We start from the raw sequence: 20276 nt of genomic DNA on the forward strand, positions 1-20276 counted from the left end.
ATAGGTCCATTTTCCCATGACTATTCTTTTTGCTAGAGTTATTATATCTATTATATCTATAAATATTACAAACTGCTCAAGAGTGCTATTGCTTTTGCTTTAAATTGTCATGAATTTAATAAATTAATTAAAAGAAAAATGAATCCTATGTATTTACCATTTCCAGTGTTCTTCATTTCTTTCTAAAGCTATCAACTGATATTGAGTCTGAAGACTCCCTTTAATGTTTACTAGCAATGCAGATTTCCTGGTGACAAACTCTGTTTGCTTTTCATGATATATTACTCAGAAAATGTCTCTATTTTGTCTTTTCTCTTTAAAAACCAATTTTTTTTAATCCCTTCACTTTTTCAACCCAGCCTCCCAAATCCCCTCCCAGCTGGCAACCATCAATTTGTTCTCTATATCTGTGAATTTGTTTCTGATTTGTTTGTTCAATTATTTTGCTATTTAGGTTCCCCATATAAGTGAGATCATACGATATTTGTCTTTCTCTGTCTGATTTATTTCACTTTTCTCTTAAAAGATGTTTTTGCTTGATACTGAATTCTGAATTGACATGTTTTATTTTTGGTTTTTTTATTTTTTAATACTTTAATGATGTTTCGCTGTGTACTGGACTTTATAGTTGTTGATGAGGGGTTAAGTTGTTTGTACTTCGTATGCCGTCTCATCACCTCATCACTGCTCCTTGACAGCTTTCAAGATTTTTCTCCTTATCTTTGGTTGTCGGCAATTTGATTATGACTGCCTAGACATAGGAGTTTTCATATTTATCCTGGTTGGTGTTTGTTGAGCCTTCTGAATCTGCAAATTATGTCTTTCATCAAACTTGGGAACTTTAGTGACCATTATTTCTTCAAATATTTTTCCTACCTCATTCTCTGCTCTCCTTCTGGGACTCAAATTATAAATATGCTAGATATTTTTATTTTTTCCTACAAGTTGCTGAGATGATGCCTTTTCCTCTCATTCTTTTAATTTTTCCCCACTCTAACCTTCAGATTAGATCATTTTTATTGATATATATTTAATTTCACTCCTATTATCTCCATTCTGCTGTTGACCTTTCCCAGTATATTTTTAAATTTTCTGATATTGTATTTTTAAGCTCTAGGATTTCCATTTGTTTCTTTTTAAGAGATTCTATTTTTCTCTACTGAGATTTTTTTCTCTTTCATTCATTGCAACCATATTTTCTGTTGTATCCTTGTCATAGTTATAATAGCTGTCTGCTAATTCCAACATCTGCAAATGTTTGAAGTTGATTATCTTTTCTCTTGAGAATTGGTAACTCTTTGCTTTTCCTTTTATGTGAAAAAATTTGGAGATTCTGAAAATCTCTGGATTCCATTATATCCCTGTGAGGAGTGTTGATCATTTTGTTTGTTTTAGTAGGCAGTTAAGTTGATTAGACACAAACTGCTAATTTGTATCTGCACCAGTAGGTCAAACCTCAGCTCAGTTGTTTATTTAGATGTAGTTTACCCCACACAGGTATAATTTAGGGATCTAAGAATTTTTATGCACCCAAAGGTGTTTCAAAACACTCTGGCATTTAAAATACATTCTGGTAGAAGTCTAGTTTTTCTTGTTTTTATAAATTGTTGATACTGACAATTCTCCTTGAAAGAGTTAAAGTTGAATGTTTCATCTCACCAAATACCACTTAACTAGAACACAGTCAAGGAGAAGCATAGTGGTTTTATAAGAAATTGATGCTTATTAGTTGTTAATACTCCAAATTATTCTTTTATCTGAGTATGAATTTGATGCCCTGGTCATGAGGAATTTGGACCAGTTCAAAGCAATGGATGAGGACCCATCTGAAAAGCAAGCTATAGATCTTGTACAAAATCATATCCCTTTATTCATAGGAGAAGAAAAATACTCTGTAGCAGAACAATTTCCTGTGGCCTCCAAACATCAAATAGCTCTTTCTTCAAAGAGATTATGAATAGAGAATCAGTTTTAGAGAGATGGCACTTTACGTGCTAAAATGTAAAGACTCATTCCTAACTATCATGATGTTTTAGAATTGTAAAGCTGAAAGCAAACTCTGGGGCCATGGGTACAAGGCCAGAAAGGTTAGGAAACTTCGCTCCATTCTTTTTTGGACAGTCCCCTGTAGCTTGGGATGGAGAATGAAAGAGCTTCATCTTTGATTTGAAAAACTGTTTATTGACTCTTGTCATGATACTTAACCCAGTATCTACATCAATTTTATCTATAAAATGTGAATATAGTCCATTTTGCAAGATTGTTTAAAAGATTTTGTGGTTGGCACAGAGCAGGCTTTTACTATTTTGTGTATAACTTTCAGAATACAAAAGGGTGGTACAGTATAACTATAAGGGTACGCTAGTTAGAGGAGTCCATTGTTAGTCTGTTATTTAATCCTCTCAGGTAAGTAACACCTAGAAGGAAAGATCTGTAAACTTTTTAGAAGGAGAATTTCCAAGAGAATGATCATAGAAAGACCCTGGAAGGGACTAGTGGGACTTTTAAATAGAAGCCATGCTAATTGAGAACTGTGAGACTGGACATGGGATTTATATTGACTCTGCATCTGCATTACTTCTGTATTTCTACTCCTAGAAACTTTCTGCTGTAGGAAAGTTTAGTTAATGTTGTTGAACTGTGCAGTGGACCACAGGCAGAAAAGGGACAATGGTTAGACAAGAAGAGGAGGTGTGGAGTGGCTGAGCACTTAGAATTTTGTTTTTGAATTCTGCCTTCCGTGCCTGGTACTAGGTAGGCATTTAGTAAATATTTGTTGAAAAAAATGACTGCAGATAACTCTTGCCTCTCAGTATTCATAGTTTCAGTACCTGGATTTGTTTTTGGGTTACCTTGCCAAGTATAATCTAGTGTGGTGGTAGCCTGAAGGCTCTCATTTTGTTTACAATTACCTAGTGAATATGTTCAAGGCTCAGACTTGTCCAGACTAGAGGAATCTCGGAGGTGGTGTGGAAGGATTCCATTCTTTCTTTGCCCCCAACCTTTCCCCCCTCTGTCCCCCAGGGGATTTCTTTAGGTTGAATCCTGGTTTAGTTTACCCCCTTACCCAAATCTGCACTTGGTTCTGTGTTTATTGTAAGTGTTCATTAAATGTTTGTTGAATGGGTAAATAAAAGACACTAAATCTGTAGGAAGGCAAAAGAAAGGTTGAGAGGTATTGAAGCTGCCCAGATGGCGAATTTGTAATGAATCAACCAAGGATCAGAGCAAACAGATGACTGTTCTCTCAAACCAGAGCCCCAGCAAGTTTGGCTGGTTTGTGTTTAGGTTTCCTTGATTGGAAATCTATCTAGGTCTGTTTCATCTCTTATTGTTCTTAGTCTGACTCCCCAGAGGAGAAGTTACTTTTTATCTTAGAAAATCCTCTTCCTACACGATCTATCAAATCTTAGAATGCCTTGTTAATATGATGGGATGGTGATCTGTCATTTTGGAAAGATAGCATAAGAGGGGATGTGACATTTGTCATATTTATGTGATTCTTTATCGATTTTCTTAGTGTTTCCCTGTATATTTTCTCATTTTATCCTCTTCATGTCATTGTAAAAAGTACAGGTATTAATCCATTTTCCATATGAGACAACTGTATCCCAGAGAGATCATTATAAGTGGATAAGACCTTACAGGAGTGCTAAAGTGGCCAAGACAAAATTTTTAATCCTACTTTTGTGCCTCTTTTTTTCTTTATATTGTATTGGCTACAATAATAATCAGCATCATTTATTGAATGTATATTAATTAAGAACGGTCCCTAAATCTTTTCTCTTTTAGCCGCATGCTTGTTCCCTTCTTATATCCTTTTAGTCTTGGCTCAACGTTACTTCTCAGTGAAGCCCTCTTTGAACACCCATTTATAAATTTTATTAATTTTACTTCTCTTTACTTCTTACCTCCTTCTCACCTCCTTCTCTGCTTTTAAAAATCTCCTTATAATTGATCAGGTAGGACTTATGTATCTATTTTTTCATTGTATATCTTTTCTAACAGAGTATAGGCTCTACGTGAATAGAGATTTTTGTCTGTTTCATTGCTTGACATGCTCCCAGTAACATGAAAAAGTATCTTAAAGTAGTGTATGGCAGGTACTCAGTACATATTAGCTGCATGAATAATTAATTCTGAAAAACAGCTCTACAAGGTTTACTGACAAGGAAAACTATGCACAAAGAGATATTTTGTCCAAAGTCAAAGAGGTTAGAGAATCTGATTTTGAATTCAGGTGTATTTATTTATTTTTATTTATTTTTAAAAAGATTTTATTGGGGCAGGGTAACAGGACTTTATTGGGGAACACTGTGTGCTTCCAGGACTTTTTTCCAAGTCAAGTTGTTGTCCTTTCAATCTTAGTTGTGGAGGGCGCAGCTCAGCTCCAGGTCCAGTTGCCGTTGCTAGTTGCAGGGGGCGCAGCCCAGGAGTCGAACCGGCAACCTTGTGGTTGAGAGGACGCGCTCCAACCAACTGAGCCGTCTGGGAGCTCAGTGGCAGCTCAGCTCAAGGTGCCATGTTCAATCTTTAGTTGCAGGGGGCACTGCCCACCATCGCTTGCGGGACTCGAGGAGTTGAACCGGCAGCCTTGTGGTTGAGAGCCCACTGGCCCATGTGGGAATGGAACCGGCAGCCTTCTGAGTTAGGAGCACGGAGCTCCAACCGCCTAAGCCACCGGGCCGGCCCGAATTCAGGTGTATTTAGATTCAATGCTCTTCTATATATTTTCAGACTTTTGTTTCCTAACGTATTGGATGGGCGGGTGGAGGGAGTATTACAGAGTCTGGTGCAGAACGTAAGGGAGGGACCAGGTTCTGTTCTTTTTCTCCTTATTCTCTTCTCCAGCAATTCACCTCACTTAATTAATATATCAGAGTTTAGTATGAGATGTCTTTTTTAAAAATTGTGCATCACTTTAAAAAAGGAAAGATTTATAAACTATTATACTACCTCAGGATGCTTTCCAAAAAAAATCATGCAACGTTGACTTTGAATTCGTCTTAAAAGAAATGCAAAAATATTGTGTTTAGAGGATACTCCTTAAACTTTGGAAGGCGTAAGAAAATATTAAATCAATGTTTTTATAGCAGAGAGAAAATTTTTGGCATTTGTCACTTATTCCAAAAATAAAAATTCGGTTCCCTAATACCTCAGGTAAGTGATCGGCAGTTGACGAAGTCAGCAAACGTTAGTTGAGGAATTACTATGGACTTGGCATTGTCAGAAGAAAAACAAAGAGCTTATCCTAAAGACACAGGTTAATCACGGATGACATGTGTTCATCTACCGGGGGTGCCAAAAAAATGTATACACTTTTTAAGAGATGTTATTTAAGCTCGAGCAATAGTTCGCCGAGTTCGCCGTAATCAGAAGTGTCTGGACGCTGATGGTAACCACTTTGAGCACCTCTTGTAACTGCAGAAGGCAAACGTGACTTGTATTCATCTTTTGTTTTTGGTACATATTGAGTAGTACAGTTTTCATGGTTTTTCCCTTTCTTAAAATGTGCGTACATGTTTTTGGCACCTGGTATATCTTGATAATCTCTTGCGGGTAATGCCCTGAAGCACAGAAATGCCCTCCTTGGGCATTTAGGAGCAGCAGAATGGTGGTCTAAACAGGCAGTGGATCCCACTTAGTGTGGTGATGCTTTTGTTATGTTCAAATTATGTGTGTTTTTCTAAAATTTTAGAAATGGAGGGTGGGTACAAGAACTAGTGTGTACCTAGATTGTGTTGTTTTTTTGTAAAAAATTGTTTATTCGACAATAGTTCATGTTAATTTACAAATACTGCTTCGTGGGAGTTAACCTATTCAATTTTGACCACAACCCTGTGATATAAATCAAATTCCTCTCCTTGTTTTATTGCTGAGGCAGTTGAGGCTCAAATATATTAAGTAATTTCCTAAAACTGTTATTTTTTTTAAAAAGTTAGAAGGCTCAGATGCCTTCATTTAAAATATTTTTAAATTTATTTTTAATTATAGTCAACATATAATACAATAGCATATTAGTTTCAGGTGTGAAATACAATGATTCCGCATTCATATACCTTATGAAGTGGTCACCACAATAAACCATCTGTCACCATCCATAGTTATTATGATATAATTGACTCTATTCCCTATGCTGTACATTACAACCCTGTGACTTACTTTATAACTGGAAATTTGTACTTCTTCATCCCCTGTCCCTTTTCTGCCCACCCCCCACCTGCTTCCCCTCTGGCAACTATCAGTTTGATCTCTGTATCTATGAGTTTGTTTCTGTTTTGTTGTTTGTTTTTTAGACTCCACATATAAGTGAAGTCATATGGTATTTGGCTTTGTCTGACTTATTTCAGTTAACATAATATTATCTAGGTTTATCAGTTAACGTACTTTCTAGGCAAGATTTTTTGTTTTTATGGCTGAGTAATACACACACACACACCACACACACCACACACACATACACACACACCCCACATCTTTTTTATCCATTAATCTATCAATGGACCCCTAGGTTGCTTCCATATCTTGGCTATTGTAAACAATGCTGCGATGAACATAGGGGTGTATATATCTTTTTAAATCATTGTTTTTGTTTTCTTTGGATAAATATCCAGAAATAGAATTGCTGGGTCATATGGTAGTTCTATTTCTAAGTTTTTGAAGGATCTCCATACTGCTTTCCGTAGTGGCTGCACTAGTTTACAATCCCACCAACAGTGCACAGGGTTCCCTTTTCTTCACATTGCCAACACTTGTTATTTGTTTTCATTTTGATGGTAGCCATTCTGACAGTTGTGAAGTGATGTCTCATTGTGGTTTCGATTTGCATTTCCCTGATGATTAATGATGTTGAGCACCTTTTCATGTGTCTGTTGGCCAGCTGTATGTCTTCTTTGGAGAAATGTCTATTCAGATTCTGTGCCCATTTTTTAATCAGTTTATTTGTTTGTTTGTTTGTTTGTTTGAAGTTGAGTTGTATGCGTTCTTTATGTATTTTGGATATTAACTCCTTATCAGGTATATTATTTGCAGTATCCTCTCCCATTCAGTAGGTTGCCTTTTCCTCTTGTTGATGGTTTCTATCACTGTGCAAAAGGTTGGTAATTTATGTAGTCCCATTTATTTATTTTGTTTTTGTTGCTTCTGCCCAGGGAGACATATCCAAAAAAATATTTCTAAAACCATGTGAAAGAGTTTACTGCCTATGTTTTCTTCTAGGTGTTTTGTGGTTTCAGGTCTTACATTTAAGTCTTTAATCCATTCCCCAAATCATTCTTGAATTAGGCATTAGGACCAGGATTTTAATCAATGTGATCTAACTCTAAAACCCATGTTCTTAACCACTGTGCTATGTTATTTTTCATACTTTTTCTGCCAATTTTTCTATATGTTTTCAATTTTTAAAATGAAGGTGGTTTATTCTCTCCTGAGAGTATTGCACATCAACCTAAGTAATTTAAATAATATGTCTAAACATTGTAAGTACTATGATGAAAACTTAGCTGCTAAATGAGGAAAAGATGGAGTTTAAATGCTCAGTTGACATAGGTAAAACAATGGTGGGGAGTGCCTTCTGTACTGTCAGAGACAAGCCTTCTAGCTCTAGTAAATCAAAAAGATACAGCTTGCGCTTTATGAGGAAGGGCATTCTAATGCTAATAGATCATCCTACAGGAACATAAACAAGATATAAAAATAAATGAAGCCTTTGATTTATATAACGGGAAGACTTATCTTTTTCACAATTCATCATTATTCCATTATTAATATAACCTTAAGGCAGTTGGTGCTAATTACTGTCATTTTGGAATTTCTGTGGGGCTATTGATTTATTGGTATTGTTTTGTTTTGTTTTGTTTTTGTAAATAAGTACCTCCTAACCAAGAACTTCTAACTAATGGAGTGAGTGAAAAGTTGCAGCTGTTGGGCTAGCATGTAGGATTAAAGTATAACATAGTGAGCTTCCTTTCTGTCAAGTACAAGTTGATAACTCTTTGGCATTCTTAACATAGAATTGTGGTTGGTAAAGCTTTTGTTCGTGTGCGGTGTCCCAGAAGAATGTACCAAACCCTTAGCTTCTTCTCAGAGCTCCCAGTTCTCTCCCAATATGAAGTCTTGACAATAATTAGGATACTTGGACAACTGCTCAGCCAGCTTCTTGGGGAAAAAGCAACTTGGACCAGGAGGGAGAAAGCAACCTTACAGTTACCTATCTCACTACTGAATAAATATCAATTTGGAATTTAAAGTATTTAACTGTCTTGTTTATATTTTAAGGGAAAAGAATATACAACATATGTTTACATGCTTGTGTATAGTATTTGGAAGTTAAAGTATGTGTGTATGCATGCATGAATGCTTTAAGTCCTGTACTAAATATAGACCAGATGACTTCAGGGGTACATATGGTACATTATTAGCCAATGTATGTGCCTAGCATTGACATAAGTGGAGATAATCTTGCTTACACACACACACACACACACACACACACACACACACACACGCACGCATGCACGCACGCACGCACACACCCCCCTCCAACATGCTCATACATTTTATGCAATGTACTCTCTTTGAACACAGAAATGCAGTATATATCTATTGTTTACCTACATGAATTGTATTCTATGCACATATTTATAGTATTTATAAGTGTTCATTTTTACATTTGTGTATATACATTAATCCCAATGACAGAAAATGGAAATCTCTGTCTCCCATCACCACTATGCCCTAATGCTTTAGGCTTGAACAGTCTGGTGAAAGGTATTTTTGTATTGTTTTGGCAAAAACTCAGAATAATCCACTTCCTCCTTCCCTTAGTTCCCACACTCTGGGTTCCCACTGTTTGTGATGGAACAAATGAAGGGGCTGGTACTGTTTTTCCATCGGCAAAGGCAGAGGAGAAGGGGGTGTTGCAGGCAGGCACAGCTGGAGAGACGAGGCTGCGGCCAGCAGAGGGGCGGGGATGGCCTTTGGGGCAGGGCAGGAAAAGACATGCAAGCTCCCACCGTGATGTGCATCTCTCCCTGCTCCAGCTGGGACGTAAGCTTTTCACACAGCTCTGCAATCCATATGTGGGCAAATGCCTTCTTTCAGTGAAGCAGACCCTTGAAAAGTACGGGCTCTTTACTCAAACACTCAAAGCTTCATTTAACTAGAAGGGAATAGATTGAGTCGTCATTCTAAAAGCCAGGAAGACTTCATCATAAGAAATGCACATTCCACTAAAAATGGAAACGCACTCGTTGTACACATATTTCCAAGATCTCAAGGTTGCATAGTACACAGAAATGCTGGTGAAAAGGTAGCAGCCAGTATTTCTCCAAATCTCTGCACCCCCACTCCCAACCTCAACTCCACCTTCCACCCAAAACTGCTTCTACTAAAAAAAAATAAAATAACTTCAAATCATCTGCACTGGCGGAATGCATAAACAGAAACTCAACTCAGAGTATATTTTTAAAATCTAGCAAGAAACTTAAGAGCCAGAGACCAGCTCATCGCTAATATATTCCTTGATGCAATAGAAAATACTTGTGGGAATAATGTGAAGAAATTAATTGCTGCTAATATCAAGAACTCTTGAGTTGGCTAAACACTTTGAAAATCTGGACCCATGAAATAACACATGGTATGATAAAATTGGAAGCTTACCAAGAATTACAATTTATTTTAATATTTGAAGACTGGGCAGGTAGGGATTATGTTGAACTAGCCGTTCCTGGGCATTTACACTGGTTGTTACTTAAGCGGCTGTTAGTCCTTTTATATGCTGTGAAGTGCATGCTGGTTCTTTAGCAAAGTCATGGAGAAGTGTCACTGTCACATCCCCTGACACCCTCGTCAGGCACCACCCTCGAGGGGAAGGTGTTAGCGGTGAATTCGACAGAAACAAACAGCCAATGGAGAGTAGCCATGCCCTGGTTTTTCTGTTTGCAATCCTCCCTGTCATCAGATAGGGGATGAGAGAACCTTGCTAAATCCAACTGTGAGTTAGAGAATGATATCAGATGCAGCTTGGCAGGGGAACACACAGAATAGTTCAGAAGAGGATATAATAAAATTGTTGTGGTTGAGGCAAATATCCTCATTCCTCTGGTTTGGAACCCACATGGGAAACATAACTTTTTGTTGTTGTTTCTAGCAAGTCTTAATAGCAGTGCATTTCCTGCTAGCATCCAACATTTGCACCTCATCTAATTGATGTGTGTGAGTGTTGTTGTTTTTTCCTAATTATAGAAAAACCAAAACCTTGTACCTCTGGATTACTTAGAGCCATGAGCCCGTATTCTAAAGGCCCCTAGATCTCAGGAGCTGCTTTGTGACTACTCAAGTGTCTTGAAACTAAAGCCAAGAAGTGCCTTTTCTATCTACTGAGATAAGCACATTACATGCTGGCTTCATTGTTTGAAGGTAAGACCAGGAGAGAGCGTGTTCACTCCAGACTCAGATGATTATGGATGTGCAGGGCCAGTCTTCAACAGCTGAAGAAATGAAGTGTTTACAAGATGCTTTCTCTTGTACTATTATTTTCCCTTACTTTTAAAGGGAATCTATATTGTGAAAATTTGTTATCCAAATATGGAAACCACTAGTGTGTTAGGCGTTGTCTTGAACTGACTTATTTTTTTTGCAATGGGGCGTTGGAGTGACATACTTACTGTTATTGAGCTCTGCTGCCATTAGAAGGACTATATATCAATGAAGTCATAAAATGACACAGTATGTATTATCTTCCATTGGAAAGGTAAGTCAGGTTAACATATTATTAAGAAAGGAGAAATGGAGACATCTAGTTTTGTTTTTGTTTTTATTTTTTTGTTTTCCCATTGTGTCTCAAGATTGTCTTCCCAGGAATTGGATTCAATAAGTCCTTGGCCAGATTGAGGGTAAGGAAGTAGTTAGTGGCAGCAGAATTTTGTTTTCCCACTAAGTGTCATCGTTCCACTTCATTGCTGAGCTAATGGATATACTTATTGGCAAATATTTGATAGGTAGGTATCCTGTCAAAGAGCCTGCAAAGAACCCTAAGACGCTCCGGTCAGTTGGCCTCTAACTGGAGGCTAGGCCAGGTTTCATCCTTCATTTAAACAGAAAACATTGCCTGAGTCCCTTCAGGACGCCAGGCTCTGAACCAGGTTGTAAGCTGGGTTCAATATGAGGTATTATTTGCATTGGGTGTGGGGAAAATAGTCTGGGCTAGAGAGCAATTGCATGTTCCCAGAGATCTCCCGGCTGATCCTCTAGTTCCTCCAGTGGCCTCCTGTTACTTGGAATGCTTCTAAGTTACACTTGGTGTTTATAGGTTATGTACAGATATTTGTACGCTAAGTAGGAGCTTTACATGGTAAGAGTAAAGAGATTGGGTTTCCTTTTTCCACAATTGAGTGTGTCCTTCATAGGCCACCAGAGAATTCCTAAGTTCACGAACCCAGAGTACTTTCCCCCCTTTCCTCCTTGATTAATATCTTATACAAACTATCCTCAAAAGTTATGAATTAAATGGTAGAGGTTATTCTGTATGCTGTGGCTCCTGCTCCTCCCCCGCTCCCCAATTCTCTCAGCCTCTTGATTCTTTGTAAGGTCAAGTCTAGGTTGAACTTCTTTTTCCTTGTGAAGCAACAGGCTGTAAACTTACAAGGCCTGAGCACTCGCTTATTTTGGTTTAAAGGAACCTCAGCTCAGAGGCTCCTGTTACAGAGTGAAGTGAGGAGAAGTGGGTTGAAGCCTGCCCTTCCCTTTGTTTCTTTTGTTATGATCTGGTTGTTAAGGGTAGAGTGGGGTGAAAAACAGGGCAAGAGCCCATTGAGCCCTTTAGTTGATAACCTTGGCTTTCAGGAGGCTTGGGTGTGGGTTTCCATGACTCTCCTGGAATACCTAACGCAAACTGCTGTCCAAACCAAACCTCACTGTAACCTCTAAAGCAAACCTCGCGATTTGCTTAAAGAGAGAAGCTGCCGCTCTCAACTGTTTCTCGGAGCTCAGCCTCCTCGGGTTCTCTGGCATGTCAGCACTTGCCTTCTGTTTTTTCCATTGCACTCTTCCCCAGCTCAGTGACAGGGGCCTCACCTCTCACAGGATTGGGCAGGATTGGGATATGTGACCCTGGAGCCCAGACAGCCTTGCACATAAATCTTCCTGGTCCACCTGCAGTTTGTCTGTCAGCAGCTGCCCCGCTTCTCCGCTGGATGTGCTATTCCCACACATCCGTCAGACAACCCCGAAGCCTCTGCAGGCCATTGGAAATTCAGACTGGCCCTATTCTATTGCGAGGTCCATCTAGCTTGCCCTACATCATTGCCTGACATGCCCAGGCTCTGCTCTACTGAGTGATTTCATGAAGCCCAAACGAGCAGCAGATGAGCAGCCATATCACAGCTCTGGCCAGTTGCCATCAGGATACCTTTTCTGAGCTGGTGTTCTCTTTTTTGGCAAGACTTACGCCAGAGCAGCTGGTATTACCCCGGAGGCAGGTCGGAATAGGGACATAGACAAGCCCAGAAATTCTGGTGGGCTTGACCCAAATACAAGCAATATTCATAGGTTATCTGCCCTTTTCTAGAACTGGAAGTAGATTTTTCGAATATGGCAAATAATAATAGTATATTGTATGAGAGCAAATGAACACAGTAATGATCCCTTTTAAGTCTCTTCTAGATTCTAGGCACTGTATTAAATGAAAATGCATAATGCAATGGTTCAAAAGCATGGCCTTGATCTAATTATTCTATTAGCTGAGTGACCTTGGGCAAGGTGGTAATCTATCGGCACCATCTATGTAACCATGACCAAGAGTTGTGAGGATTAAAAGACATCATGTAAAGTTTCACTTTCAAAGTGCCCGGCACATAGTAAGCAGTCAATAAATGCTAAATATTCTATTATTGGTTTGTCGGGGAAAATAGAATCCTTGAAGGAGGAAAGATGAATATGAAGTAGGAAATCAGTGGCTCTGATGGTGAGTTACAGGCAATTTTGGAAAAGAAGGGTCTGAGAAGCCTTCAAAGAGGCAAAAATTGGGCTGCTACTGAGACGAATGAGTAGAACTTAAGTAATGTGATCTGGGAGAGTTCACATTTTCCTGCCATTTGGGGGAGCTTGTAGCAGAAAGAAAATAGAGTGGGGATTAGAAGAAATGGTCTCTTTGTTTTCTGAACTTACTCAGCATGAGTCGGGCACACCACTGAGCCTTGATTTCCTGAGTACCTGCTCTGCCTAGTCCCACGGTTGTTGGACGGCACACATGAGACAAGTCATGTATAAATGCTTTGAAAAGGGTAAAATGCGACACAGGAGTGAAGTCATTATGGGTCCTTAGGGTTAGAAAGACAGGAGTCCAGAAGAATCCCGAGCTACTGAAGACTGTTATTATCTGACCTACATGACAGTGCTTTGGCAGAGGCACTGACAGCCTAGTGAGGTCATAGCCCCGTGTTAACACGTCCATCCTGATGCCTTTCCAATCACCGAAAATAAGTTCTTGGGATCTCCATTCAGAGGACCTGAGGCAACACACAAAGTCCTCCAAACAGTAACAAGAATGACAATAATAGTAAATTGCAAAGCAACAATAGTAAAACAACAGCCACTACCATTTATTTGGGACTTACCATATGTTAGACACTCTGCTAAATATTTTACACACATTATTTCTCTTAGTTCTCAAACCACATCATGAGGCGACTATTATTAATTCCCAGTTTAGAGGTAATTAAGTTGAGGTTTAGAGAAATAATTTGCTCGTAAGTGATAGAGCTGGATTTAACTCAAATTTATTTGACTCCCCCGTTTTTGAAGTTGAAGCGCCCTTTTGCCATTTTGCTATTACTCTAAGAAAAAAAAATACCCCCCCCTCCCAGACCTTGTGCCAAGTTTCCTATGGACAATTAAGCATGAGGACGAGTTAGGTGAATAAAATGGTTATTGTTAATGTTCAAGCAGTACCTCTCCTTTTATTTATAGCTCTATTGTTGGAAAATGTAGAGCCCCACGTTATTTTCTCTATCACCACTACAGGTCCTTTCTGGTCCAGGCACAGGGTATCAAAATAAGAATAATGCCTGTACTTCATCTGGGCCTTATTTATTCATTGTTTCATCTGATCATCACAAGAAGCCCTTGAAAAGAGTGTTATTCCTGTTTTACTCATGAGAGAACTGAGGCTAAAGGAAGTCTGAGTGAGAACTTGCCCAAACTCCCAGCTAATAATTGGTCGAGCTGTTTGGAAGATGACAACATTATGAATACAAATAGCAAAGGCAGAACATTTCTTCTATCCCGAATAAAGCGTGCCCCAGGAAACAATGAAAATATATTCTACTTGAACTTTGGAGGGCAGTAGAGTGATGTTCAGAGATGTGAAATATTTATGCTTGCATGTACTGAAAATTATTTCTATGTAACATTTAAATAACCAAATCCTGAAACTGGCTGGCAAGCAAAAAGGTTTATTCTTCAGTAATAAGGCAGGAATTGAAGGACAAGGGGATCAGCTATTAAATTCTTATCACGGCACAAAGGTTTTTGAATGTCAAGTGTTAAACTCTTCTACATTCAACAGGAATTTTGCTATGCATCTTGGGTCCCCTAGGGTACCTTTCTTGTCTGTGCCTGTCAGCTTCATTGTTACGTATTTTAAATAAAGCTTTCCCTAACATTCAAAACTCCTTCCGGCCCTTCCTTTCAGGAAGGAGACATACATAAAGTGTGTACTATGCCTTTGCATTTTTGTTTCCGTTTACCTTTTTCTAACCTTGTGCCCACCCCTCCTCCAATCTTTAGAAGTATAAAGCCAAGGTAAAAAGCTTTAAAAAGGATGCTCCCCCACCCCCGGGAAGTATGCAAATGACAGAACTGTCTATGGGTAAATTAAGGGAAGTGAAATTCAGCAAGAAAGAAATTCATTGATGTTGTGATGAAACGTTGTCACTGGAGATGATGACAAATTAGAATCCGTTCCCATGGGGACCGGCACGCTACCTACAGATCATTTGACCCATGGCTGGATGTTGGCTAGCCAAAGAATTGACCCAAAAGATGACAAGATGGTTTTAGTCCCGTTGTCTCATCAGCATTCAGGAACCCCTTAGGGGCTGAAGGGGAGAGGATAAAGAAGGATAAAAGATGAAAGCTTAGCTGTGGAAAGAAAAATGTTTTTAATTACACTGAGGAGGATTGTGGGTCCACCTGTAGCTTTTTGTTGAGAATGTCCTTTGTTTTCTTCTGTCTGCAGGGATCATGGTAGGATACAGACCCAGAATCTCTCTGGCCTCTTGGAAGGGTCCGAGCTGGTAGCCGATCCGTTTAACGGATACATTCAGGGTTTAATCTCTCTGTAGGCTATCTTTAATAGATTCTGTTATGCTTGCCAAGCAACCTGGATTTGACATGCCAAAAGAGATTGCTTTTAGAGAGGGAGAAAAAATACCCCGCAGTGGAGCATGAGTTGAGGTTTCCATAGTGAGTCACTATCGCATGCCTTGTCTGAAGGGCACAGAGAGGTCATCTCAGGCAGTGGGGTCCAGGGAGGCCAGGGCACCCCCTTTGAATCAAGAGACCCTAAAGTTCCACATGCCTTTCAGTTCCTTCACCTGTGAAATGGGAATTACAATTTCATCTTAACCCTGTGATGGCAGATAAACTCAGGTGAAAATCCAAAGGAAAATAGGAAATTCTGAAATTCACTTCCTGAAGGACAGGAATAGTCATCCACTCTGTTCTGTTTCTATTCATAGGTTGTGAACAAAGGAACAAACACCCAGGAGTAATTAGAATAATTTAAGTTAGTTTGATGTAACTTATACAACAGTAGTCAGGTAATAATCAGTAGGCATCGTTTTTTTTTTTTTGGAGAATACATTGTTTCAGATTTGGCCCTACCCCTTTTTTATACTGGTGGTAGAATTCATCAGTTCTCAACTTCCTCGGTGTCTTGATTTTCATTGGAATTATGAAGAATTCTAAATAAAATATTAATTTTTAAAACTCTAATTCTTACTGTAAGGTCCTGAGACTGTGTATGGCTTATGGTGTTCTGCCAAGAATTTCACAGCATTTGTTAAATGGGTTTGAAAAGGAATGTGGGAGTAGGTTGTCAGTCTGTGTGTATTACAAAGAGAAGCAGTGTTTCATCAAGGTGGAAAGCTTCGTCTCTGAAGTTCGAGTACTATTGGGTTTAGATCCCAGCTCTACTACTTACTAGCTTTGTGACCTTGAGCAAGTTATTTAACCTTCAGTGTCCACTTCTGGAAAATAGAAATGCATGTTATAGGATTCCTTTAAGGATTAAGTAGATATATACGTATAAGGTGCTTAGACTAATTCCCCCCAAAGAGTTAGCACTCAACAATTATTGACAATTATTATGTTTTTATAAGGACGGCAAGGTGGGGTGTCACAACATGAAAGCTGAGGAGTTTCTCTGACAGAGGTATGAGTCCAAGTACAGAGAGTTTGCATTTCAGACCTTTTCTCAATTATCAGTGTGTGTCTGGGCTCTGCTTGCAAGGTACTGCCCCCACTGATGAAGAATGCAGCTTCAGGCCCACCCTAAACAGGAGGCCAAAGGCAGACATGCCCATGGCCCCACCACCCACTTCTGGCAGTGCCCTTCTCCCGTTAACCAGTCCCCCCCCTTTCCACCCCCCAACACATCTTTCCAAGGAACACTTAGTTCCATGGCTAGCCCAGTGGTGAGGGCTCTTTGCTCCTGCTCTGTGCCATGGCTGATTATATTAACAGAAGTTCCATTCCTTAGATGCTGTGATTTGTCATATTTTTCATTTTAAGCCGCCATGGCAACTTCTTTTACATTTGGTATATGTGGAGCTCCATAGCTGAGCAGATGAATACACAGGCTAGACCACACAGTTCTGAGCTTAAAAAAGTGAGTGGGTTCTTTCCCTTATTTTGTAGCTTTAGACCACAAAGTAACCTCGTTGTTACAAGATGGCAATACCTACATTGTGGGGTCCTTGTGCCTTGTATATACGGTCAGTACCACTATACAGTAGCTATTATGATTTTCTGAAGAATCCTGAGATCTCTGCAACAGTATAATCCACAAACTCTAATCTGGATAATTCTGATGATTTAGATTCAGTGCATGGATCTGAGCAGCTTTGTTTAGCTTAGCTTCAGTGTTTACCTAAGGATGGAATTCAGCCTGTCCTGTGTGTGCCAGTTACTTGTTGCTGCGTAACAAACCACCCCAAATTTAGTGGCATAAACAACTAAATCTTTGTCTATGGATGTTATGGGTGAAGCTTTTGGGCCAGGCCCTGCGAGGATGGCTTGTCTCTGCTCTGTGATGTCTGGGACTTCATCGGGCAAGGCAGGGCTGGGTTGACCTGGAAGCTTCTTGACTCATATCTGGAGCCTGGGCTGATTGAATCGAAGCCTTGCTCAACTGGAGCTGCCAACCAAGCACTTAACTGTGGTCTCTGTGTCTCGGACTTCTTCACAACGGGGTAGCGGAGAGCATTCCAAAAGAACAGGTGGAAGCTGCAGGGCCCTTCATGACCTAGCCTTAGAAGTTACATAGTGTTGCTTTTTCCATACTCTGCTGGGAGAAACCATCATGAGCCTACCCATATTCAAGAAGTGGGAGTAGAAGGAACGTAAGTCTCACCTCGCAGTGGGAAGGAGTGGCAAAGAATGGCAGCAAGTTTTTATAAAATTACTAGAATTATGGCTCCTATCTAGGGACATGTTAGGTCTTCTGACTTCTACCTATAGCAAAACAGGCCATGCAGTCTTCTCTATTGCAACTACTTACCTCTGCTGTTGTATCATGAAAGCAGCCATAAATGATATGTTGTAAACGAATGACTGTTTCAATAAAACTTTATTTATGAACTGACATTTGAATTTCATATAGTTAAGTATCAAAATGCCTTTTTTTAAAAAAGTCATTTAAGAATGTAAGAGTAGGGGTGGCCGGTTAGCTCAGTTGGTTAGAGCGCAGTGCTCTTGCTCTTAACACCAGGGTGGCCGGTTCGATCCCTGCGTGGGCCAGTGTGAGCTGTGCCCTCCACAACTAGATTGAAACAACTACTTGACTTGGAGCTGATGGGTCCTGGAAAAACACACTTAAATAAAAAAAAGTTTTGGGGGAAAAAAAGCTACCTGGAATCAGAGCTAATTCCTGCTCTTGAGAATCTCATAGTCTAGTAAAGAAAATTGAGATTTAAAAAAAAAAAAACAACACATATATATACATTTTAAAAATAAATTTAAAAAAAGAGTAAGAGTCATTCCTATCTCCTACAAAAATAGGCTTTAGCCAGATTGGAGTATCATTAGCTAGATCTGACTTTCTTTAAAGTTCAAATTCTCCAACTATAGAAGAAACACATGGGTATTTCTCATCCATTTGTATGTGTGTGTTTCTATGTATGGGAGAGAAAGGAAATGATTACAAATTCCATTTTCACTGTAGAAGTGAATTTGTGAAGATGTTATTTGGAACCTCATTCCTCGCAAGTACACCTTATCTTTATATTGTTATAGAATATTTGTTCCCAAGGACAATGAAAGACTACACTCTTGATACTTGTAGGTGAAAAATTAATGATATTTTATTTCAGAACCTAAAGAGAAAAGATACAACTTGGTCTTGATGAAGTTTCCAGAAATACATATTGTGGTATATTTGTAAAATAAGCATCCCATGCTTTTTAAAGAGGTTGTTGATCCTTAGACCAAACGGTTAATAACTCTCAGGGGTCAAATTTTTTTGACCTTTATTAATTCATTAAAAATTCTTTGTCTACCTACAATACCAAGCAGTGAGCTCAGTGCTGAAGTTAAAGAGAGGAACAAGCAGTTATATGTAGTGCCGGCCCTTACAGAACATGCAGTGTAGTGGGATAACCAGATGTTAAATACGTAATAGTATTAAAGGGTAATATGAATTATGAGGGGGAATGCAGGGTATATGAGAAAGTACATTAGGTTTTAAGCTGTTACTCTGTCTCTCATCTCCAACTACCCGTTGAAGATTAGAGTCTGGGAAAAAAGGATAGTTATGTTAGTGCAAACTGCTGTTTAAAAATCATGTCAGCACATCTCCTGATAAGGAGTGAAGAGTCCTATTTCTGTATTTGAGCTATGTTTTTAAAAACTACAGGCCTCTTTCACGTTACTTTGGGAAAGGAAAAACAAAGAACAAAGTAAAAATTCATAAATACTGGAATTTGGTAGATTTTATTTTTTCCCTTAAGGTACTATTTTGGGTAACTGGAGAACTAACCTAGAGGAACAATTTGAGACTATTTGGCTGAGTAACAAATTGGGATAATTATCTTTGATTTTTCTCTACACTAGGTTTTCTCAAAGGGGCCACTATTGACCTTTGGAGCTGTGTAATTCTTGGTTATGGGAGCTGTCCTGTGCATCCTGGCCTCCACCCACTAGATACCAGTAGCACTCTCCACCAAGTAGTAACACCCGAAATTGTTTCCAAACTTTGCCAAATATCCCCTAGGCGGGGCAAAATCGCTAGCGGTCTAAATTAAGATGGGAAGTTAAACTGTGTCTGGACATTTTATTGTAAACACCCCAACGAGAAAAAAGGTACATTTTTTGTTTCAGTGAGAACTCTAGCTCAAGGAGTCAAATTGCAGATGGGCTTAATTTTTGAGACACATATTCCTCCTTTGAAAATGCTGAAAGTAATTTAGATAACCCATTATCAAATTAAACATTACACTCATGTTCTTTAGTTATGTCCAGAAATTTTTCTAAACATTATAGTGTGTGCAATACTTAGCAAGGCTGAGCGCCTCAGTTACTTAATTGACACTCTTGAAAGTTCCCAAATATCATTGGAATAAAATCAAATTTTTTAATTGGCTTGAAAATAACAAATGAAGATATTTTGATTTGGTTCCATGATCTTCGCCTGTAAGCTATTAAATTGCATGAGATGCATGACCCAAAGGAGATGAGCAGTTTTCCTCTCGAGTGCTGATAATGGATAGCTCCACAAAACCAATTAGCTGTAATTCTATCAGTCATTTCATTGGGGTAACATTCTGTTTAAGGGAAAGAAAAACAACACCGTTTTCCTTGGAGATCTGTAATTAAGCTGTGATATTTGATGGGAACAATGGAGGAAAAAGCAGTATGCTTATCAATTTGCTTGTGTTATTCCCACATGAAAGTAAATCATGATGGAGTGTTCCATTCACAGCAGTTAAGAAAGACATTTGTCCATCTTAAAGGTGTAACAGACCAAACGGGAGTATATTTCTAATTGTATATATTTG

At 38.9% G+C, this 20276-nt stretch overlaps 1 protein-coding gene across 2 annotated transcripts in view; it reads left to right on the plus strand.

The window, feature by feature from the left end:
* The window catches only part of CACHD1 (cache domain containing 1), a 208539-nt gene that overhangs the window by 88623 nt on the left and 99640 nt on the right, over nucleotides 1-20276 (plus strand). The gene's annotated exons all lie outside the window — the stretch shown is intronic.

The sequence above is a fragment of the Rhinolophus ferrumequinum genome, chromosome 9 (genome assembly GCF_004115265.2).
Source record: "Rhinolophus ferrumequinum isolate MPI-CBG mRhiFer1 chromosome 9, mRhiFer1_v1.p, whole genome shotgun sequence".
Lineage (NCBI taxonomy): Eukaryota > Metazoa > Chordata > Mammalia > Chiroptera > Rhinolophidae > Rhinolophus > Rhinolophus ferrumequinum.